Genomic DNA, 16,679 nt, shown 5'->3' with positions numbered 1-16,679 from the left:
GGTGCAATTCTACAGGAAGCAGTCATGAGCAGTCCGTGGCCTAGAATGGAATGGGTGTGGTGAATTGGGTTTATGAAGTGTTCTATGGGAGCCAAAAGGCAGGATTTATTTGTTTATTTATTTATTTATAACTTTTGTTGGCCACCTTTCAGGGCAGAAGCCCTCCCTGGGCGGCTTACAACAATACATAAAAACAGGACAATGTGTTTAATAAATCAAACTCAATAAATAAAAAGAATTGACATTTACTTAACACAAAATTAGCTTTAGTTACGAATGTCTTCAACTTGAGGATGACTGGTTTCGCTCAGTGGCTCTTGCAATATGCATATATAATCTGGTACACCCTGAAATACCTTCTTCCCACAATTCCCTGCTCCAAATGTCTCTAATGAACAACACTGCAGCATTGTGGATTTCTTTTTTCCCCATGTGATTGAGAATTTCCCCTCAGCTCCTCACAGAAAACAGGGGTGTGTGTGTGTGTGTGTGTGTGTGTGTGTGTGTGTGTGTGTGTGTGTGTGTGTTAGTGGTGCCTGGAAATTTGCAGTGGGCCAGGGTGGGGAATCCCATTGATTGACAAGTAAGTAGTATGACACTAAACAGAGACGGATGAGGTAGCTTTCGAAATGCAATCACTATAATTTCCGTTTCTCACTTCCTTTTTTGTGCTTTTTCTCTTCCCACTGGCTTTCCTCCCCCTCCCCTTCTTAATCCTTGAGGTGACTTTTTACTTACATTTATCCAGGGTCACAACTAGGCCAGGAGGCCTGCAATATATGAAACCATCGCATCTACTTTCCCCCACTGGTTTGTCTCGCGATTTCTAGTTCTGTTTCATTAGTGCATCAAGCTAATGGCCCCTTTCACATGGGTTTGTGGTACCATGCTATACTGATGAAACCTCCCTTTCGCTTGTTTGCTCTTCCACTCCGCCCCACCCCGACACACTTTGGTAAAGAAAGTAGAGCGGTGTGCAAGCGGCTTCTTAAAATTCCTCACCCTATTTGTGGGTAGAGAAATTGGGGGGACAATTTCACCGAATTTCTCCAAGGGGAGGAGAAATTCTCCAACAATTTGTCACAAATAGGCATCACCATTGGCAAGGGTTGTAGAACAGATTCTCCCCCCACAAGGGTTTTGGGAGGTCTTGCACTGCCACAGCAAGTGGCAACAGCACCAACTGTATTGGCAGCCTGCCCCCGCCCCCCATTTTGCATCCTCCACAATGTACTGAGGAGAGGGAATGCAGCCACCATAAAACACAATGGTGAAGAAAACATGGAGAAAATTCTGAAAAGTGTCCTTTTATTTCTAGTAGGTAAGAAAAGAAAAATCCCAGGAATTTCCTGAAAGTTTTCTTTCCCCATTAAAGGGGCCTCCATTTTTCTGCCTCATTCTCAGGGCAGTTTATAATTTATTTTGAATGTGTGTTGGTGGTGTTTGTGATCTTAACTAATCACTGTGAGGTTGTTAGCTCTCAAACCTGAGGGCTGGACAGGCCGCTCCCTCAGTGTATACTTTGCCAATGAACACACCGGGTTGGAGAATGCAAGTTAAAGTTTATTCGTAAATTAATGTTGCAACATGGAACTCCAGCGCAAAATGCAAATTCAGAGTTCCCCGAACAAAGGGATCCTCTAGAATATATAGACTCTGATTACATCACTTGTTAGAAGACATAATTGGTCAGGTTGCTTATCTCTAATGGTCTTTACTGGCCCATGCTCTGTTAATCAAACTATACATTGCTAATACAAGGTAAGGTGAATACACTTCATACGTCACAGCTTACATTCGACACTGATTGGTTGAAAGTTTTTCCCTTGTCTAAGATGCACTTAGAATCCGCCGTGAAGGAATGTTGGGGGGGGGCAGTTCTTAACCTTTCACCTGGAGCATAGGCTTATTTCACAGAATGAGATTCCCTTTTACACACATCAAGGTGGCTGAGGGTCCTGTCTACATTTTTCTTTCTATTGCGCATCTCACCTTTGCTCTGTAGTCTCCCAGGCTGCCTGCACTTCCTGCTCTGAAAAGGCCCTATGGGAGGAATAAATTTGTGATGCCTTCTCCTGGGCAGGAAGTGTGGGAAGCCAAGGAGGCTACAGGCTGTCAGAGAGATGATTGTACAATGAAAGGCAAGATACTCACCCACACTCCTCAGCTATCTCATAAGTAAGGTAAGCACAAGAACCCTGAAATCAACAAATGAGAATTTCTCCAAAATTTATTCTCCTTTGAATTTATTTTCGAAAGCAATTTCTTTTCTATCAAATTGAATGAGAATGGTCGAATTTTGGGCTCAGCACTAAAAGAAAGTACTGGAAGGCAGATTAAAGAGACAAAGACAACCTGTTTATGAGGGACTGGAAATAGAACAAGCCTAGCTCCAAGTTCAGAGCTAGGCCAGGGCGGGGTGGAGGGGAGAGAACCCAAAAGAATGGAACATAGGAAGCTGCCTTATAGTGGGCCTGTTCAGAAGACACCTTAAACCACGTGTTTAACCATGTTAGTGAAGCCAGAAAGCCAGGCTGTGTTCAGAAGACACCTTAAACCATGGCTTTAACCATGGCTAAAGCCATTTTGCTTTATTCACCATGGTTAAAGCCGTGGTTTAAGGTGTCTTCTGAATGGGGCCACTGAGTCTGGCCCCTGGTCCATCTATCCCAGTATTGTCGACACTGACTGGCAGCAATAGCTCTGTAGCGTTTGAGGCGGGAGTTTTTCCAGCCTTACCTGGAAGTTCTGGGGATTGAACCTGGGACCTTCTGCATGCAAAGCAGATGCTCAACCACAGAGCCACTGCCTCTCCCACAGTGAGGTTGCCAACTGACTAGAAAAAACACACCACCCAACATGTACTGCTATTATATGTTTTAATGACAGCCCGATACTCAGGAAATAGCCAGTAGAGGTTTTCATAGCATGCAGATAAACAATTAATCACTGCTAGCCATCATTACTGGCTGTCAAAAGCACATTTGCATGGTGGGTCTAAAAAGTTGGCAACTGTTGAGTCAAGCGATTAGAAAGTGGGAGATTTCCCTTTTCCGTTTCCAAGATCTTGAGCTTACAGAGACTTAAACACAAAACAAAAATGAGGATTATTATTTTTTATATTTATATATTGGCTTTCCTTTCTATCTCTGTCCATATTTGATACAATTTGTCACCAGCACATTATTGGAATGATAGTTCTGGCAGAAGGTTGCTGACAGGTAACCCTATTCCGTCTCCCCAATTGTGGCCTAATTAAAAAACAAACAAACAAACATAAATTGCTGCCTTGAAGCAAGGGAGACACGGCAGTCAAGCAAACCAGAGGCCCTTTCCCTCTTTAGCTATTTCCCCCCTCTTTCTTGTGTGCACACATCTCTTTCACCCCCTTCCCCTGGAATGAGATTAATTTGTAAAAGATACCCCAAATCTCACACCTCGCTAGAAATTACACCAGCTTCTGTGGAAGCCCTTTCCCTAATTCCAGGTTGTGAGGGACAATTGTGGTTACTTACTGTCAGATTACTGCAACTCACTCTACCTGGGGCAGCCCTTGAAGACAGTGCGGACTACGTCTACCACAGAATGCAGCGGCCAGAGTAATAACAGCCATGTCTGTAAGGGCCCAAATTACACCACTCCTTACAGATCTGCACTGGCTGCCTATTAATCACCAGGCCCAATTCAAAATGATAGTACTAAGGTAGAAAGCCCTAAAACAGCTTGAGACCTGGATACCTAAAGGAACACCTTTGACTTGAGGTCACCTGGGGAGGCCATTCTGAGGATGTCATCACTGACAGAGGTGGGGAAAAAAATCTGTAACTTGTCGGAGGGCCTTTTTGGCAGCCGTAGTTTCCTCACCCTTCCATGCTTCGGTTGGCGCCTACGTTATATCCCGTTCAGCAGCCAAGCAGCAGGATGATGAAAGTTGTAGTCCAACACTTCTGGAGGGTGCCAGGATAGAAAAGGTTGTTCTTAGCCAACAGCCAGAATTGGAGGGTGCGACAGAGAAGGAAAAAAATCCATTGGGCCTTCTAATTTTGAGTGTGCTGACGTTTGCAGTCATAGGACACAGATGTGTACTAAGGTGTCACATGGGACAAAATGGCACCATTCACACACAAATGGGAGGTATCAGTAGGCTTGGGGAATCCCAAAGTTTGCAGAAGTAAACACACACACACACTTTTAGATGAAAATTTTCCAGAGGGTAGGCAAAACTGGCCACTGAGGACTGAGCTTGCTCAGTGGCCAGTGTGGTATAGTGGCTAAGGCGTTAGACTGGGAGTTGGGAGATCCAGATTCTAGTCCCCACTCGGCCATGGAAACCCACTGGGTGACTTTGGGCCAGTCACAGACTCTCAGCCCAACATACTTCACAGGGTTGTTGTAGTGAGGATAACATGGAGAGGAGGAGGATTATGTATTGGGTTCCTTGGAGGAAAAAAGGTGGGATATAAATGTAATAAATAAATAAAACACTAAGTGTCGAAATGGATGGGTGGAATGGAGTATCCTGCAAAAGGCTGGTTAGCAGGAACAGAGAACAGAAGCACTGCACGTTGCAACATTTTGTTGCAGTGAGGTGCCACTTGTGTACACAAAGGTAGTCATTCCCTGCCACCTCTCCGGTGTGCACAGAAGAACACAGGGCTGCTCTTGTATAGTTGTAACGCAGGGCTGGGAAGCCTCAGGCCTGGGGCCAGATTTAGCCAGGGGGGGGGGGCTGGTTTGACCCTCCGAGGTTCCCCAGATGGATATTATTATTCATTTAGATCCTACCTTTTTTCTCTTGCAAGGATCCCAAGGCATCTCCTCCTCCTGTCCGTTTTATCATCACAACAACCCTGTGAGGTAGATTAGGCTGAGAATTAGTGATTGGCCCAAAGTTACACCGTGAACCATGGGCTGAGTGAGTGAGAACTAGAACCCAGATCTCGAGAGTCCCATTCAAAAGCTCTAACACGGGTGGTTTCCCGGCTGTTGTGCAGGTTTTTCCCCCCAATCTAGAAGGTTGAACCGCCTCTCCTGTAGCTTAGTTACTGCCAGTAGGAGCTTTAAGCTAAAATATGCTGGTATTTTGGGAGGGGGTTGCTTTTTTAAAAGTGGTATGGTTTTGGTGTCACTCCATTTTCCCTTGGGCCCTGCTGACCACTGGAATGAGGCTTCCAAGAGCTTCTCCGGAATTGTATCCTGTCCTTGGGCTGAAAGATGTCCAACATCCCTGTTGCAACATCATACTCTTAGGATGTTAAACTGGGGTGTGGGTGTGGGGGGAATCCTACAATTCCAAGCATGCCCCAGCCAGCATTTCATGGCGGGAGGGTTATTGGGGCAGGATCTACACTACTGCTTTAAAACAGTTTATAACAGTATTGACTAGGGTGACCAACTGTCAGGATTTCCCCGGATTTGTCCTGGTTTTTGTTCTTTCCATGGTGTCAGGGGGGATTTTCTATCATTTTCAATAATGTCCTGGAATGACACACCTTCCCCTTTAAGGCTGCCATTAGCATGGCAGGAGGGAGTGACATGCTTTCTTGAGGCACATCATTCCCCCACCCCGAGCTCCAACTGAGGTCTTAAAGGGGAAAGTGGGTCATTCGTGGACATTATAGAAAAGGCCCCAATTGGAGAGGATGGTGGTGGTGCAGAAGGAAATCCTTTCCCCTCCTCCACTCCAATTGGGTTCTTTAAGGTGGCGGGGGAATAACGTACTTTCTGCAGGACTCAGAAAGCTGCTTCCCCCCACACACACACTAGGTGTCCTCTTTTTTGGTTTCCCAAATATGGTCACCCTAGTATTGAGAACTGCTGGAGCCCAGAACACACTCCAGATACAGTTTTCAAACCGTTATCAAAGTGTTATCTCCTGCTTGGTGTAGATCTGGAGATGTAGGACGTTTCTTCCCATCTAAACATGCATAGGATTGTGCCTTTCCTTCCTAAATCCTCTTCCCTCACTATTATACATGTTGTGGAAGCTTTTTTTAGCCTGCTGGGCTGGGATTACTTCAAGGAGTAGAGAGAGAGAGAGCGGGCTCTCTGTTACCCCTTCTAACTAGGGTGACCATATGCAAAGGAGGACAAGGTTCCTATATCTTTAACAGTTGTATTGAAAAGGGAATTTCAGCAGGTGCTATTTGTATGCATGCAGCACCTGGTGAAATTCCCTCTTCATCACAACAAAGCTGCAGAAGCCCTGCCAAGCATGACCAGAGGCAAAAGAGGACAGGGCTCCTGCAGCTTTAACTGTTGTTAAAGCAAATTCGGTACAGATATTTTACTACAGAAGTGCCCCAAATTATGGATTGTTGTTTATAAATAGGGAAGCAGGGCTAGGCCTACTTTAGGCAGGGGCTTCCATCGGGCAGCTGATTTTGGGTGCCATCAAAGGGCAGCAACGTGTTCGTTATTTAATGAGAATCAAAGCGAAATCAAACTTGAGAGATACACCATTCCTAGACAGAGTCTAAGGATTGGTGGATTCATCCCACACTGACACTAGATGAGGTCTCTCTGACTCCTCCATAAAGCCGTGCATTGGGGCAGGGGGAGAGAACAAAGGGGCAGTCTTTTATTTTATTTATTTTATTTATTTTATTTTATTGCATTTACATACTGCCTTTTCCCCTCCAAGGCACCCAGGGTGACATACATAATCCTCCTCCTCTCCATTTTATCCTCACAACAACAACCCTGCGAGGTAGGTTGGACTGAGAGTCAGTGGCTGACCCAAAGTCACCCAGTGGGCTCCCATGGCCGATTGGGGACTAGAACCCAGATCTCCCGACTCCCAGTCCAGCTCATCACACTGCCTCATCATTTGTGGATGATGGGCTTGTCACCCCACGAATTTAATGTGGATCAATAAGTGGGCAGGTCTACGGGTTTTGACTGGTGTAACAAGGAAGCCTCACCTCTCTCCCTGGAACTTTATGCCCTATTCTCCTTGTGACCTGTCCCCTGCCCCTATGGTGGGGATGGCATCCACAGTGTGACTTACAAGTGTACTAATTCATTCAAAATAAAAGCTTGTGACCTCATGGCGGAAATTTGTGAGGCATAGGAAGCCTTGTTACCTATATTAAAAACGTGGCAATTCTTTCCAAATAATTGTCCCGGTTTGAAAAGTGTACTCTCCTGTGAATGCTGGGCAGTATGAAATTCAATGGGCAAAACATTACAGTGAAATGAGTTTTTGTTTTCAGTTTGACACTGATCACTCACTTCCTCCTCAGGCTTGGGATTCCCCCGCCCAGAACTCACCACAACCTTGCCAGCCAACCCAGAGGCCTTCCTGCCCACTCTTCACTTTGGTTGAGTGCATGAAGGAGGGGGAAAAGTTAGTGCTGGTTTTGTGTGGAAAAACTCATAAAGCTTCAAAAAGAGAGGCAGATGCTGGCCAGTTGAAGGATCCGGGCAGGCCATGAGGTAGGTGGATGGAAGGGAAGGCGATGGAATGGGGCATTGATTTGAGGGGGGAGCGAGTCAAAAGAGAGTGGAAGGTGGCATATAAGTGCTGTATTTGGTGATGAAAGGCAGGAAGTCCTAGGCACGTTAGGGTCTTAGCCCCAGAACCTATTTTCAATGCTGGGGCTCAACCCTGAAGCAGATCAGTGATAATAAAGAAGGGTGTCTGAGCATTTACAGAGTGCTTTTGTTCTCTCTCTTCCCTCCCCCATAACTAATAGAGAAGGGTGTCTGAGCATCTATAGAGTTCTTTAGTTCTCGTGTTCTCTCTCTCTCTCCATAACTAACTGGGAAGGATGTCTGAGCATCTACAGAGTTCTTTAGTTCTCTCTCTCTCTGGCAGGATCTACACTACTGCTTATAACAGTTTATAATGGTTATGACAACTGTTCAGGCCCAGGACACATTACATATACTGTTTTCAAAATGTTTTTAAAGTGTTATATCCTTCTTGGTGTAGATTGGGCCTCTCTCTCTCTCCAAAACTAACTGGGAAGGGTGTCTGAGCATCTACAGAGTTCTTTAGTTCTCGTTCTCTCTCTCTCTCTCTCTCTCTCCATAACTAACTGGGAAGGGTATCTGAGCATATACAGAGTTCTTTAGTTCAATCTCTCTCTCTCTCTCTCTCTCTCTCTCTCTCTCTCTCTCTCTCTCTCTCTCTAATTGGGATTTGAGGACACAGCTCTGAGGACACCAGATGTGTATTTCAAGGCTTGAAGGCCAGCCATGCCCCTTCTTTTGTTCTCGGAAATTAACTTTTGGGATGGATTGGAATCAATATGAACTGGTACAATGTAGTGGCTAAGATCCCCCCGCCCCCCGTGCACAACGCTCGGGGTGGTTCTTGTTGCGTCAGTTGCTTTTTGAGCTGCAGATGTAAAACCCACATTGGTCAGTGTGCTCATTCGCATTACAAATGCCTCTCTTCCTTTCTTTTTTCTTTCTTTTCGGGCATGAAGGACAGATCAGGGGTTGACATGAAAAGCAGTCTAGACGGCTAGTGAAAATGCTGTGTGACATCCCTGCTCCATATCTTTTATAGCCTCTTATCCAGTTTCTATAACCACCAGGGTTCTGGGACCGAGCTGTGGGTTGAATTAAGTGTGGGAGGAAGGGGGCGGAAGAAGAAAAAGGTGAAAGTGTTTTTCGAAATATATGACAGAAGACAGGTCAGGTTCTCAGTGAAACAGAACAAGTGAGCAAAAACGTCTGCTCTCCTTTCACTTGTTCACAATTCACTGAGAACTCGGCTTCTCCAGGTAGGACTGCAAAAGATGCCAGCCTGAAAACCAGGGGAGTCAGAGGTTCTCAAACTGTGGTCTGCATAAATTTGGCAGAACAGTTGAGAATATTTGGCCTTGCGCTTGGTTGTTTTTTTGGTTTTTTGGTGACAGAGATTGAGCCCAAATAATCCCATCCCCCTCACCCTACTTTTAAGCAAAGGGATATATGCCTTTGGCATTCATAGCTTGCCCCATATTTAATGGTTTATAAACCCTACCGCTTACGTGCGCTGAACCAATGATCCAAATGCTTCTGGATTGCATGTTAAACTTGAGGGATTCCAAGCCTATTAGTTGGGAAGCAAAATGGTGCCATCTCAAAATTAGGCAATGATTTCTGTGTAGAAAATCTACACAGAGTCGTCAGGGCGCCCTGAAGGCGTTTGCGTGCGGCTCCAGGGCGCCCCAAAACTCCTAGTGTAGATCCTGAGTTTTTCTCGCTCTGGTCGGCGGCAGCGAGAGCGAGAGGGGAGAGGGGGGGAGAGAGAGAGAGAGACGCACACACACACACGCGCGCGCGCACACCCGCCGAGAGCGAGAGTGACGCGTGCCCCCAGCACGCAGCGACAGCGCGGCGCCCAAGCGCCCTTGAGTCCCGCAGCCTGGCATGGCTTCAGGGGACCTTTACGAGGTAACCCCGCCCCGCTGGAGCTCGGCCGGGCTTCGCTCGAGGGCAGCCGGGCAAAAGGAGGTGGGGAGGGAGGGAGAGGGTGAGGGAGGGGAGGCAGAGCCCCGGGAGCGCCCGGAGAAGGCTGCGGGGACTTGTTTGGCCAGCGCGGCGGGGTGGGGACGGGGGGGCGTTGGGGAAGGCGAAAGAAAGGATCAGGATCTACACTAGGAGTTTCGGGGCACCCTGGAGCCGCACGCAAGCGCCTTCAGGGCGCCCTGACGACTCTGTGTAGATCAGGTATGCAAAAGCATGTACATTTGTACAATAAAAGCAACATACATGAATAAATGATTAATGAAACAAAAACAGTCAAACTTGTTGAGGGTGTCAGTTGGAAAGAAGGAAGGAAGGAAAGCGGGTAGGAAATAGATCTGCTTAAACCCTTAATAATTTAAGGAATCCTGGGGAGGTGATTAGAGCACAATGTAAATTTAAAAACTACCCCTTCTTGCATTGTATGTATGGGGAGGTTTCAGGAAAGGTGAAAGGACCCCATTTCTCTTTCTGACTTTCCAGAAACCTCCTTCATGCAACCATTTACCACCAATAGCAATGTAGTTATTTTCAGCGCCAAGTTAAGACTTTCCTCTTCTCTCAGGCAGTTAACAACACGTGCTGAATTTTTAATTGACCCCAGAATAGATATTGTTTTTTATGGTTTTATAATTTTTGTATATTTTTAATGTTCATCGTTTTTAACTTTTGTAAACCACCCAGAGAGCTTCAGCTATGGGGCGGTATATAAATGTAATAAAATAAATAAATAAATAATAGTTAAGTAATTTTAAGTTCTAGACTTAATGGGCCCCTACAGCCTCTGAAAAAACAAGCCGAAGAATTGTTGCCTTAAGCTTGTTTTTTCACTCCCTCACGAAGTTTCCCTTTTCTTCCTGCACCTGCAGTCTCTGGCCCACTCTTAGATGGTCCCATGTATTAATTCACTTACTTCAACATGTTGTAAGCCAGCCCTGCTGTATTTGGGAACTCTCCTGCACATTCTGCTGAGTGGAGCCACGGACTTCTACCCATAGGTGTACACAGCACATTTCATTAGGGTGTGCACCCAGGCAATTTTATGTTTTTAAAGGTGAACATGTTTGAATGTCATAAAGGACTTTTTTTATTCATTTATTTATTAAACACTGTAGACACTGATGCCCTACTCCACAGTCAGCTTGCCTGACTGTAGAAGGGCCATTGCAATGAGGGGAGGATTGAGGAGATGCTTATTGCTTGAGACATTAGGGTGTGCCTGGGCACACCTGGCACACCCCTTGCGCACACCTATGCTTCTACCCCAAAGTCCTGCTCTTGCAGCACCACTGCCTGCCCATCTATAGCAACAAAGGATTTGGGTTTGGAGCAAGAGCCAAACTGAACCCCTTTAGCTTCATAAAGCACAGTGGGGAACAGGTTCAGGAACATGAAAAGGAAAGAAGAGGTTCTTTCTTTCCCCCCCTTTTGTGTGAACCTCAAATAGAACTGTAAGACTTGGCTGTTCTTGGCTAGCTTGAGCCCTGAACAGGAGAAATTCTGTGTGGATTGGGGATACGTTGCGACATTTTGTTGTAGCTCCCCACTTGTCACAAATCATCTGAAAATCGGTGGAGCAGAGTTGCCAGTGACACATTACACACACAAAAGAGGAAAAAGAAGGCACAGGGGTTGCACAAGAATTGCTGCTGTATATGTATAGGTGCAAATTTAGAAATAATTACTATCTTTTAAATAGAAATACAATACATCCTGCCAAAGTGAGGAAGACAGTAACCAGGTGACCTGTGTGCTGTGCCTGCTCAGTCTGCTGACTGGTGCTAAGCGCTGATGGGCAACTTCAAGACTGCTGCCCTGTTTCCACTTCTTAGAACAGTAGTGTTGGAAGGGGCCTATAAAGCCATCGAATCCAACCCCCTGCTCAGTGCAGGAATCCACCGCATACCTGACAGACGGCTGTCCAGCTGCCTCTTGAAGGCCTCTAGTGTGGGAGAGTCCACGACCTCCCTGGGCAATTGGTTCCATTGTCATACTGCTCTAACAGTCAGGATGTTTTTCCTGAGGTCCAGCCAGAATCTGGCTTCCTGTCACTTGAGCCTATTATTCCGTGTCCTGCACTCTGGGAGGATCGAGAAGAGATCCTGGCCCTCCTCTGTGTGACAACCTTTCCAGTATTTGAACAGGGCTATCATGTCTCCCCTCAGCCTTCTCTTCTCAAGGCTAAACATGCCCAGTTTCTTACGGCTCTTTACCTTTGAACCCGACAAACAGAGGATGCTTCAAATACGACTGTAAAGAAGGCCACCTGGCCACCCTATGGGCACCCTGAAAATACCACTTTTCCAACCACAGAGTGCATCAGATCCTTCCGCCTTTCCAAAACTTAGAATTACATCCTTACTTCCACCTTACCACATATCTCAGATGCGGGGTTCCCCTGGGAATCTCTCTCTCTCTCTTTCCCTAACTGCAGTGTAGGGGGCGTGGGGGAAAGTCCCTTACTGTTGGTGTGATCTGGTGATAAAATGAGTGGAATAAATCCCTGCACTGTCTGGGGAGGGAAAGGCTGATTGATCTCTCTGCGTGACTGTCAGAAGCACAGGGGGAAATCCAACATGCTTGGTGTGTGCTTCGAGTAACTAAAAGGAAGGGGGATCCCAGCATGGGGATGGGTGGGGGGAGATTGTGCTGTACAATATTAATAATAATAATTTATTTCTTACCCGCCTCTCCACTTGGATCGAGGCGGGGAACAACAGCGAATATAAAACACATAAAAGTTGATTAAAAACATAGTATACATGATTAAAACTTCCTAAAAACATTCTGCATATTGATGTAGTGATCATTTAGAAAGCATCTGTAAGCCCGTACTCCCATGAAGGGGCAATACTGACACAAACAGGGCTGTGTGTTTACCCCTGCCCCTGAGGTCATGTGGGTCCTCATGGATTCTGGTATAACTTCTACAGGAGAAGCTCCCCCTCACACAGTCTAGAACAGGGCGCCCCCAACCTTTTTGGGAGGACCTGTGGGCACATTTGGGAATTTGAAAAATGGCTGTGGGCACCACCACAAAATGGTTCCCACAGAGGATGTGGCGAGTCACTTAATGGCTGCCGTAGGGGCCTGGCTAGTTAAAAGTGAAGGGAAAGACAGAAAAAAAGTGAAGTTAGATAGGGTGACCCTATGAAAAGGAGGACAGCGCTCCTGTATCTTTAACAGTTGCATAGAAAAGGGAATTTCAGCAGGTGTCATTTGTATATATGGAGAACCTGGTGAAATTCCCTCTTCATCACCACAGTTAAAGCTGCAGGAGCTATACTAGAGTGACCAGATTTAAAAGAGGGCAGGGCACCTGCAGCTTTAACTGTGGTGATGAAGAGGGAATTTCACCAGGTTCTCCATATATACAAATGACAACTGCTGAAATTCCCTTTTCTATGCAACTGTTAAAGATACAGGAGCCCTGTCCTCCTTTCCATATGGTCACCCTAGGTTAGAAGCTGGGAGGGAGGTGGAAATAGCAAGGCGAAGAAGGGGGAGGGGAGAAAAACAGCAGGGCTGTAGGCTGGGACAGGGGAGAACCAGTGAGGTAAAGAGATGGGGAGAGAAATAGCAATGCTAGAGGCTGGAAGGGAGGGAGGGGGAAATGGCAAGGCAAAAGGCTAGCAAAAGAGCAAGGCTAGAGACTAAGGGGGTGTCTATACAGCTTATTTATCCTGTTGTAGCTGTGCAGTGGCGCTGCGTTGTTTATAAGATGCAGCTGCCACCTCGAAGCCACATCGGGCTTTTATCCCTGAAACTGCACTTTTTCACGATGTGGTTTGACCGCGATGTTTTTAGTTCCTCTGAGGTCGCCACGTTGTTTCTCCATCTGGCAGTGATGACGTTGGTTTGGGTTGGGCCAGTGGGCGCTGCTGGGGGTGGATCCAAGTAGCGCAGGAACGCAGGGCAGGGGGCAGGCTTGAACAGCGCTGCGATTTTGGGCTGGATTGCTTGTGCTTTCTCCTGCGGTCTACATTGAGCGTTTCCGCCTTGCAGCAACAATGCCGTGGGGTTTTGAGAGAAACGGCTACAACGCGCCATCGTATAAACACCCCCTAAGTGGGGGAGAAACAGTGAGCAAGATTGTGTGTGTGTGTGTGTTGGAGAGGAATAGAAATAGCAAGACTAGAAAGGAAGAGAAAGAAGACTGCCCTAATGTTTTCCAAGGATCTTATTTATTTTATTTTAAAAAAAGTTAAGGGGGCAGGGAGCGGAAAGCATCGGGGGCATCCTTGGATTTCTCCTTGAGCGTTGCGTTGGGGACCACTGATCTAGAACTTGATCTTCCAGGATTCTAAGTTGCACAAGAAGCGTTCACAGATAGAAAAGGTTCCCAGCTGCAGAAGTTATACCTGAACGCATGAGAGGCCAGGAGGAGCAGTATGCAATCTTGGGGATGGGGCTACATATGCAGACCTTTTGTGTCCATGTCGCCCCTTGATGCAAGTAATGTGTGAAGAGGGCTACTGTGTATTCTGATTGTAGAAGGCAAGCCTCTGATACTGCTAGCGTAATGGCAGGGAGGACACAAGCAAGGCTGTCAGAATGTCTGCAGTCCAACTTCAATGAGGGAAGGGAAAGTTGACAATTCAGCAAGGACGAAAACCACACACAGGCTTAGAGGTAGGAGTAGCTTTGTAAAGCAGGCTGAAGGCTGAGAAGATATTGTAAGCGGCAGGAAAGCTAAGGGTCAGGAGGCAACTGACAACCCTAAAATATTAACAACAGCCAAGAAGCAGTTGGGAGGGGGGTAGACTTTGGCATAATCTTTTGAAATAACCAGCCAGTTCTTTGGCTAGACGTCTAGTAGCATACTTGGTGTGCCATGGGATTTCCACTCAACTGACCTCAAACCAAACTCCAGTGGGGTTGTTATTGTTCTTATTTTGGAATGAGGAACTGTGCCTGAGACGGGGAGAGGGAAAATCCTGACTAGCACAAGACTGAGGTGCCAGGTGGGATTTGAAGCCAGATCTTATACAAGCAAGCTCAACCCAGGCACTTCGCAGTATATTACGAGTCTTTTTGAGCAGGTCCTGGATTGTCTCTGGTTGCTGGTTTAAATCATTTTAGATTTATGTTGTGTGTGCTGTTTTTTCCTTATGTGAATGGTTTTATACTTTATATCATGTATATAATCACAGTTTTGGGGGGAAAGCCCATTGTAACTGGGAGTTAGCAGTTGCATCAAATAAACAATGCAGAGCCACTGTGCGGCCATGAGGGGTAAATAGGGCAGCCCCAACTTTCAGTGTGAAAGTTGCCCATGACTTTTTTATGGGCAAATAAAAGGACACAGTGCTAAAGCAACAATCTTCTATTGGTTCATAAAGGATCATGGCCAATGTTGGTTTTTAACCTAAAACTGGAAGCTGTCCTCTCATCTTTTCACGTCTCTATGCCTCTAAGCAGTGCCTCTAACCCAGGGGTGGGCAACGTGTGGCCATCCAGCTGTTGTTGGGCTGCAATTCCCATCAGCCCTAGCCACATAACCGATAGTGAGGGATGCTGGGAGTTGCAGTCCAACATCGTGTGGAGGGTCCTAGGTTGCCCACCCTACTTTAACATTTCAAATAGATGGTTGACTCTGAATAGTTCAAAGAGGGGTTAGACAAACCTGTGAAGCCGAGTCTACCAATTGCTATGGGTCATGATGGCTCCATGGCACCTGCAGGTACTTCGGAATACCAAGGGCTGTCTATATGCCCTGTATACCCCATAGTGCCTGCACAGTGGGGCTGCGTCATTTATACGATGTGGACACCGACTCGCAGCCACCAAGGGCTTTTCTTCCCAAAACGGCGAACTTTAAAAGTTGCCAACTTACTGCAGCTTTTTCCTTTGCTGCGAGGTCACCACCTTCTTTCTGCTGCCTGTCAGTGGTGACCTTGCTTCAGGCTCAAGCTGGGGCGAATCAAGGCTCAAGGCAGGTTGCGGTAAGCCAAGAAGGCCGGGCAGAGGGCAGGCTCAACGAGCCAATGCAGCTTTTTTGGCCGGAAAGCTCGCCCTCCCACCTGCAATCAAGACTTCGTGTTCCCACCCCACAGCTGCAATGCTGCAGGGTTTTGAGGGAATGAGCAGCAAAGGCGCTGTCGTCAAGACGCAGCGCCAGTCACTAGGAGGCAACAGTGGAAGAGGGCTATTGCCTTCACGCTCTCCTTGTGGTCTTCTGGGGCATCTGGTTGGCCACTGGGTGGAAGTAGCTTACTAGCCTGAGCCATCAGGAATCATCTTAATGCTTCATCTAGTCCCCCACCTCTGTCTTGCAGCTGCAGTGAAATGTCCTCTCACGAATGCCTAAAGGAGAAGGGAATTGAGCCCCTCATCCATTTTGACCAGGTGAGTTTCGAGCAGTAGATCGTATTTATCCACCTCCCCCCGCATTTCTGGGAGCACTAAAGATCTCATACTGGGGCAGGCGAATGGGATGGAGCAGCTGCCCCCAGATCTGGTGACCTTCAGATGTTTTAGACTACAACTCCCATCATCCCTGGTGTTGATGGGAGTTTTCATTCCTCCAGAGGACAGCAGGTTGGGAAGGCTGGGCTAGAGAGACTACAACTCCCATTATCCCTGGCTGTAGACCATGCCGGCTACAGTGGATTACAGTTGTAATCCAAAGCATCTGAAGGGTGCCAGATTGTGGGAGGCTGGTAGGGTGACCATATGCGAAGGAGGACAGGGCTCCTGTATCTTTAACTGTTGTATAGAAAAGGGAATTTCAGCAGGTGTCATTGGTATGCATGCAGCACCTGGTGAAATTCCCTTCTCATCACAACAGTTAAAGTTGCAGGAGCCCTGCCCTCTTTTGTATCTGGTCACTCTAGTATAGCTCCTGCAGCTTGAACTGTTGTGATGGAGAGGGAATTTCACCAGGCGCTGCATGCGTACAAATGATGCCTGCTGAAATTCTCTTTTCTATGCAACTGCTAAAGATACAGGAGCCCCATCCTCCTTTTCATATGGTCACCTAGAGTCTGGGACAGGGCGCTTTTTCCCGAGCAGGGCAGGGGAAGACTTTTTTTGATATCACTTCACCGACTTGGAAGAACTAGTACTTGCATGGCTTGTGACCCTAATGCTAGAAAAGACGAGCCGTCTTAATTCTCCAAGATGACAATCGAGGGTGCTGTACTGCAGGTGAGTCTTCACTACCAGCAGATGGCTGGTGGACACCTGGAAGGAAACCTGGCGGCTCTGCACCCCCA

The 16,679-nt window shown here is 46.9% G+C and overlaps 1 long non-coding RNA gene across 1 annotated transcript; it reads left to right on the top strand.

Annotated features, from left to right (window-relative positions):
* The first annotated feature begins 7,367 nt into the window (after positions 1 to 7,367).
* LOC134396900 (uncharacterized) lies at positions 7,368 to 16,678 on the top strand. The gene is made up of 3 exons (XR_010025301.1): positions 7,368 to 7,437; positions 15,741 to 15,810; positions 16,612 to 16,678. It is a non-coding gene; the product is annotated as an uncharacterized LOC134396900 (long non-coding RNA).
* Position 16,679: the final 1 nt, after the last annotated feature.

The sequence above is a fragment of the Elgaria multicarinata genome, chromosome 3 (assembly GCF_023053635.1).
Source record: "Elgaria multicarinata webbii isolate HBS135686 ecotype San Diego chromosome 3, rElgMul1.1.pri, whole genome shotgun sequence".
NCBI lineage: Eukaryota > Metazoa > Chordata > Lepidosauria > Squamata > Anguidae > Elgaria > Elgaria multicarinata.
Note: the sequence above shows the minus strand (reverse complement) of the source record. Positions and strands in the feature narration are given on the sequence as shown.